General features: G+C 42.3%; 1 protein-coding gene across 1 annotated transcript in view; it reads left to right on the top strand.

Annotated features, from left to right (window-relative positions):
* The window catches only part of LOC126985506 (transient receptor potential cation channel subfamily A member 1 homolog), a 41,633-nt gene that overhangs the window by 609 nt on the left and 33,524 nt on the right, over positions 1–7,500 (top strand).

Below are 7,500 nucleotides of genomic sequence, written 5' to 3'. Positions count from 1 at the left end.
GAAGGAAGGAAGGAAGGAAAGATGGACATAGGAAAAAAGAAAAAAAATAATAAAAGAAAGAAAAAGGAAGGAAGGGAAAATGGAGAGAAAAACACCACCACCACCGCCACCACCACCACCAACAACAACAACAACAACAATACTAACACCGTCTAATCCCCTCATCTTTCTCCTCGGCTTTATCTCCTTTATCTTCCTTTATTGCAGTGGACTTGCAGGAGGTGACCCACATGCTTGCAGTTACCCCTCACCTCCCTACCTACCTGCCTTCCTACCTACCTGTCTTTCTACTTATAAACCTTCCTACTTACCTATTTCTTCTTTTTTCAATCAATTTTTTTTCTTCCTTCCTTTTTTTATTTTTTTTTATTTCTTCTTTTCTCTTTTATCAATTTTTTCTTTCTCTTTCTTTTATTCATTGTTCCTTTCTTTCTTTTTTCCTCTATTCATTTTTTTTCATTTTTTTCCTCTTTGTTTTTCCTTCCTTCTTTTTCAATCCATTTTTCCTTGCTTTCTTCTTTTCCCTCTTCACTTTTCCTTCCTTTCTTTCTTTTCTCTATCCAATTTTTTCCTTCTTTCTTTTTTTCTTTTTGTTTTTTCTTCCTTTCTTTCCTGTATCTGTTTTTGCTTTCTTTTTTCTTTTTCCTATGTCCGTTTTTCCTTCCTTTCTTTCTTTCTCTTCATTTTTCCTTCCTTCCTTCCTTCCTTCCTTCTTTCCTTTCTTTCTTTTATTCATTTTTCCTTCCTTTTTTTCTTTCCTATGTCCTTTTTTCCTTCCTTCCTTCCTTCTACTTTCCTCTGTCTATATTTTCTTCCTCTTTTCTTTCTTTCCTATGTCCATTTTTTCTTCCTTTCGTCCTTCCTTCATGTCTTTCCTCGTCTCCATATATATCTTTCCTTCCCTGTTTATTTTCTTAGTTATTTTCATCATTTCTTATTTATTTTTTTCTCCCTTCCTTCTTCCATTCATTCATTCATTCATTGTTCCCTCCCTTCCCTCCCTTCATTCCTCCCTCCCCACCTTACCTTACCTTACCTATTGACCCATCTTTATTGGCCTTCTTACCTTCTTACCTACCGACCTATTTTTTTTCCTTCCCCCCTTCCTTCCCTTCCTTCCCTCCCTTCCTTCCTTCCTTCCTTCCCTCATTACCTATCTCCCTACCTGTCTTTCTTTCTTTCTTGCTTGCTTCTTCCTTCCTTCCTTCCTTCCTTCCTTCCCTCATTACGTAGCTCCCTATCTCCCTTCCTTCCTTCCTTCCTTCCTTCCTTCCTTCCTTCCTTCCTTCCCTCATTACCTTTCTTTTTATTTACCTATATTTTTAGATGAGACAGAACAGTTTGTATCTTCTGTAAACAACCCTCCTCCTCCTCCTCCTCCTCCTCCTCCTCCTCCTCCCTAAGCAACATCATGATAATCGATAAAGACGGGGGAGTGGTGAAGGGTGGCTTTGCTTACATATATAACGGGAGGAAGTGAGGGAGAAGAAAGGGAGGAGGGAGGAAAAGGGAGAAGAGGAGGAGGAGGAAGTGATGGGGAGGAGAAAGGGAAGAAGAAGAAGAAGAAGAAGGGGGATGACCGTGTGTGTGTGTGTGTGTGTGTGTGTGTGTGTGTGTGTGTGTGTGTGTGTGTGTGTGTGTGTGTGTGTGTGTGTGTTTGATTCGTGGAAGGCGAGTGTTGTTGAATATTGCAAAGAAAGTGGTGCGATTGTGAATGAGGAGGAGGAGGAGGAGGAAGAGGAGGAGGAGGAGGGAAAGTGACATCTATACAACATAACACCACACACACACACACACACACACACACACACACACACACACACACACACACACTGGTTGCGTCATTTCCTTTCTTCGATTCGCCGACTAGAGGTTCCGGGTTCGAGTCCCGTCACGTGGATTGATTGTCACGTTTACCTGGCCGAGAAAAGGTGTATAGTAGTAGTAGTAGTAGTAGTCGTAGTAGTAGTAGTAGTAGTAGTAGTCGTAGCAGTAGTAGTAGTGGAAAGAAATTAGTATAGATAGAATAGGGGAGAAAGAAGATGGGAAGGAAGAAAGGTAAATAACAGGTAATAGAGACAGAGAGATAGAGATAGGTGAGATAAATTGAAGGATGGAAAAAAAGAAGAAGAAAAAAGGTATTAGAGAAAAGAGAAATGAACGGAAAAAGAAGAGAAACAAAGGAATAATGAAGAGAGAGAGAGAGAGAGAGAGAGAGAGAGAGAGAGAGAGAGAGAGAGAGAGAGAGAGAGAGAGAGAGAGGTCAGGATAGAATGGAGGACAAAAGAAAAAAGGAGAAAGAGAGAAGAGGTGAATGAAAAGACGAAGGGAGAGAGAGAGAGAAAGAAAGAAAAGAGAGGTGGATTGAAGGCCATAAAAAAAAGGGATGAAAAAAAAGGAGAAAAAAAGAAAAGGGAGATGAAGAGAAAGATGGAGAAAGAGGGAGAAGAGATATGAATGAAAAGATGGAAGAGGAGGAGGAGGAGGAGGGAGAAAAAGGGAAGATAAGAGAATGAAAGAGAGAGAGAGAGAGAGAGAGAGAGAGAGAGAGAGAGAGAGAGAGAGAGAGTGTTTTTTTCCTTGTCATAATATATCATAGGAGGGACTAGAGAGAGAGAAAGAGAGACAGAGAGTACACAGAGAGACGGCTCGTTATCTCTCTCTGTCTCTCTCTCTCTCTCTGATTATGTATACTGTTTTTCTTTTTTTTCCTCTCCTTCACGCCTCCTCCCTTTGTCCTCCTCCTCCCTATTGTCCTCCTCCTCCTCCTCCTCCTCCTCCTCCTCCTCCCCCTCCTCCATCATTTCCTGGGTCCTATAATCTAGACCTTCTTTTATTCACCTTTTCCGCACCTCCTCCTCCTCCTCCTCCTCCTCCTCCTTCTACGAAAATCGCCTTTCTTCCCTCGCCCTACTTCCTCCTATTTCCTCATTTCCCTTCCTCCTCCTCCTCCTCTTCCTCCTCTTCCTCTCCCTGATTCTTCTTCCTCCTCCTCCTCCTCCTCCTCTTCCTCTTCCTTCTCATTATCTTCCCTTTCTCCTACTCCCTTCGCCCTCTTTCGTCTGACTCCCTTCTTCGTATTTATCCTCCTCCTCCTCCTCCTCCTCCTCTTCCTCCTCCTCCTCCTCCTTCTTTGTTTGTTATGCTGAAACGCACTCTCCCGCCTCCCCCTGCTCTCTCTCCCTCCCTTCTTCCTTTCCTACCTTCCTTTACCTTAACCCTTTCCTCCTCCTCCTCCTCCTCCAGTTTCTTATTAGCGGACTCAATGGCGTAGGTAGAAGGCTCCACCACCACCACCACCACCATCATCATCACCATCATCATCATCATCAGCAACAACAATACATGATTTACAATGTTACGCAGTTATCGCTTTCTTACGGCGTCTCCTCCTCCCTCTCTCCCCTCCCTTCCTTCAACCACCACCACCACCACCTCCATTATGACCCTATTATGTATACGCCAGTCCCCCCCTTTCCTTCCCCCCTCTCTCCCCCCCTCCCCATCTAATATACGCCGCCACCACCACCACCACCACCAACAACAACAACAACGATATCTACCAACTACGCACTTCTCTCAACCACAATCACTACTACTACTACTACCACTACTACTACCACCCATAATCATAACATTCGCTGCAACAGTATATGTGTATGCAGATTTACACACACACACACACACACACACACACACACACACACACCTTTACAAAATTCCATAATGATTATCTATATAAGAGTGAGAGAGAGAGAGAGAGAGAGAGAGAGAGAGAGAGAGAGAGAGAGAGAGAGAGAGAGAGAGAGAGAGAGAGAGAGAGAGAGAGAGAGAGAGAGAGAGAGAGAGAGAGAGAGAGAGAGAGAGAGAGAGAATGGTCAGGACTATAAAAATTCTAAGTGTGTTTCTGTGTTGACCTTCCAAGCCTTTCCCAACGAGGCGAGTTTTAAAGAGGGTTCGAATCCACAAGCGCCCAATAAAACTCCTTAATAATACGATCCATTGAGGAGGAGGAGGAGAAGGAGGAGGAGGAGGAGGAGGATTAGGAAGACATTATTTACTAGTTTCATTATGGCGCACATTGAATCTATTTTGGTCCAACGCTAAATTTGTTCATTACTAACCTTTTTCGAGGAAGAGAAGGAGGAGGAGGAGGAGGAGGAGGAGGAGGAGGAGAACTAGAACAAGCGAAGGAGAAGAAGGAGGAGGACTAGAACAAGCGAAGGAGAAGGAGGAGGAGGACTAGAACAAGCGAAGGAGAAGAAGGAGGAGGAGGAGGAATAGAGCAAGCGAAAAGCGAATAAGGAGGAGGAGGAGGAGGAGGAGGAGGAGTACTGGATCAAGCAAAAAGAAGAAAAGGAAGAGGAGGAGGAGGAAAAATAGAAGAAGCGAGAGAGGAGGAGGAAGAGGAGGAATATAAGAAGCGAAGGAGGAGGAGGAATGCTGGAGCAAGCGAAGAAGGAGATGAAGAAGAAGAAGAAGGAGAAAGAGGAAAAGGAGGAGGAGGAAGAGGAATATAAGAAGCGAAGGAGGAGGAGAAGGACTGGACCAAAAGCGAAGAAGAAGGAGAAGAAGAAGAAGAAGAAGAAGAAGGAGAAGGAGAAGGACTAGGAGGAGGAGGAGGAGGAGGAGGTGGAGAAGGAGGAAGCATATTAAATTACAACTCATATCGAAGTGCAAATTTAGGACCTGTTGGCCGACGTTAAAAAATCATAACGAAATCTTTCAATAGTAAACAACACCGCAAAGTCTATATTCCGAAAAAGGTCAAATCAACACTTAACCTCATCGGAAAAAAATAGAAAACCGGGTCAGACTGTGTTATTATCATTCTTTTATTATTATTTCTGTGTTTTTAATTATTTTTTATCCTTACGTGTGGTAGAAAAGCAAGTCAAATCAGCACCCGAACAATTAAGTCATAGGAAATTGGGTCAAATGAGCATCCCACACAATTAGATGATAGGAAAGTTGGTCAAATCAGTGTCCGTGCAGTTTGGTGAGAGAAAAATAGGTCAAATCAGTATCTGTTGAATTTGGTGATAGGAAAGTGGGTCAAATGAGTATCCACGTATTTTGGTTACAGGAAAGTCGGTCAATTAAGATTCCGTGCAAATATACCTCACTGGAAAATCGGTCAAATCAGCTTCCGTGTACTGAAGTCACAGGAAAATCGGTCAAATCAGCTTCCATTCACTTAAGTCATTGGAATTGGAAAGTCGGTCAAATCAGCTTCCGTGCACTTAAGTCAAAGGAAATACGTCGGTCAAATCAGCTTCCGTGCACACAAGTCATAGGAAAGTTGGTCAAATCAGCTTCCGTGCACACAAGTCATAGGAAAGTTGGTCAAATCAGCTTTCGTCCACACAAGTCAAAGGAAAGTCGGTCAAATCAGCTTCCATGTACTGAAGTTAAAGGAAAGTCGGTCAAATCAGCTTCCATGTACTGAAGTCAAAGGAACGTCGGTCAAATCAGCTTCCATGTTCTGAAGTCAAGGAAAGTCGGTCAAAACAGCTTCCATGTTCTGAAGTCAAAGGAAAGTCGGTCAAATCAGCTTCCATGTTCTGAAGTCAAAGGAAAGTCGGTCAAATCAGCTTCCATGTTCTGAAGTCAAAGGAAAGTCGGTCAAATCAGCTTCCATGTTCTGAAGTCAAAGGAAAGTTGGTCAAATCAGCTTCCATGTACTGAAGTCAAAGGAAAGTCGGTCAAATCAGTTTCCATGTACTGAAATCAAAGGAAAGTCGGTCAAATCAGTTTCCATGTACTGAAATCAAAGGAAGGTCGGTCAAATCAGTTTCCATGTACTGAAATCAAAGGAAGGTCGGTCAAATCAGTTTCCATGTACTGAAATCAAAGGAAGGTCGGTCAAATCAGCTTCCATGTACTGAAGTCAAAGGAAAGTCGGTCAAATCAGTTTCCATGTACTGAAGTCAAAGGAAGGTCGGTCAAATCAGCTTCCATGTTCTGAAGTCAAAGGAAAGTCGGTCAAATCAGCTTCCATGTACTGAAATCAAAGGAAAGTCGGTCAAATCAGCTTCCATGTACTGAAATCAAAGGAAAGTCGGTCAAATCAGCTTCCATGTACTGAAATCTAAGGAAAGTCGGTCAAATCAGCTTTCCTGCACGTAATACTCAGAAAATCATATCAAATCAGTATCCGAACAAAACAGAAGAGTAGGATAGCGGGTCGGATCAGTATTCCAGCAAAAGAATAATAGAAGTGGCGAAGGAGGTCACCAGCGTACGAGGTCAGCGTCAAATCAATAGCCTTCGTGTTCTTGCGGGAGACGGAAAGCATCAAGCGAGAATCATATCAATAGTAGACGGCACAAAAAGACTGATCTCCTTTTTAACTCTTGGAAATAAGTTGATGGAAGAGTTGGTTGGGTGAAAGTGCAGTCCTAAAACTCTACGTGTCATAATCTTCACATTTGAGTTACTTCGACCGCCGCCCCCCCCCCCCCTCTCTCTCTCTCTCTCTCTCTCTCTCTCTCTCTCTCTCTCACTGTAACTTCGCGTATTTCAGCCTCACGGAACACCACGTCATGCTTTCGTTGAGTCTCCCCTTAACTACCACCAGGGTCTTAAAACTACCCTTGAAAATGCCCTAAACCTCTACGAAAGCCTTGTCAAATGTGAGTTTCTTTAGGTTCAGGGTACATTGATTAAGGGGTCACACTACCACCAAGGTCTTAAAACTACCCTTGAAAATACCCTAAACCTCTACGAAAGCCTTGTCAAATGTGAGTTTCTTTAGGTTCAGGGTACATTGAAGGGGTCACACTACCACCAGGGTCTTAAAACTACCCTTGAAAATGCCCTAAACCTCTACGAAAGCCTTGTCAAATGTGAGTTTCTTTAGGTTTAGGGTACATTGATTAAAGGGTCACACTACCACCAGGGTCTTAAAACTACCCCTGGATGTGATGTTTACTAAGAGTTATTGTTGACTTCCTCCTCTTTCTTTCGTGAACTTGTATTATACATTACTGTTGTTTATGTCTAAGGAATGCACGGGGCTGTTGCTGTTTTTTTTTTTTTTTTTGTGTGTGTGTGTGTGTGTGCGTGTGTGTGCTTGTGTTCCTTCGTCATAACTTTCGTACTTTTGTTTTCCTCTAGGGACATTTCTATTTTTTTTTTTTTTTTTTTTTTTTTATTTGAGTGACATTCCTTGTTTTTTTTTCTTCTTTGTTCTTTATGTGAAATTTATCCTGTTTTCTTTCTTTTCTTCTTTGAGTGACTTTCTGCTCTCTTTTCTTCGTTTTCTTCTTCATATTCTTCTTTTATTTCTTCTTGTTCTCGTTCTTGTTCTTCTCCTTTCTCTTCCTCGCCTTCTTTTTCTTCTTCATATTCTTCTTCTACTTCTTCTTGTTCTTCTTTCTCTTCCTCCTCTTCTTTTTCTTCTTCTAATTTTCTTCCTCATCATCATTATCATCTTCTTTTCTTCCTCCTCCTCTTCTTTTTCTTCCTCTGATTTTCTTTGCCATTATCATAATAATC

This window comes from Eriocheir sinensis, chromosome 59, assembly GCF_024679095.1.
Source record: "Eriocheir sinensis breed Jianghai 21 chromosome 59, ASM2467909v1, whole genome shotgun sequence".
NCBI classification, from domain to species: domain Eukaryota; kingdom Metazoa; phylum Arthropoda; class Malacostraca; order Decapoda; family Varunidae; genus Eriocheir; species Eriocheir sinensis.
This window is presented reverse-complemented; position numbering and strand designations above follow the sequence as displayed.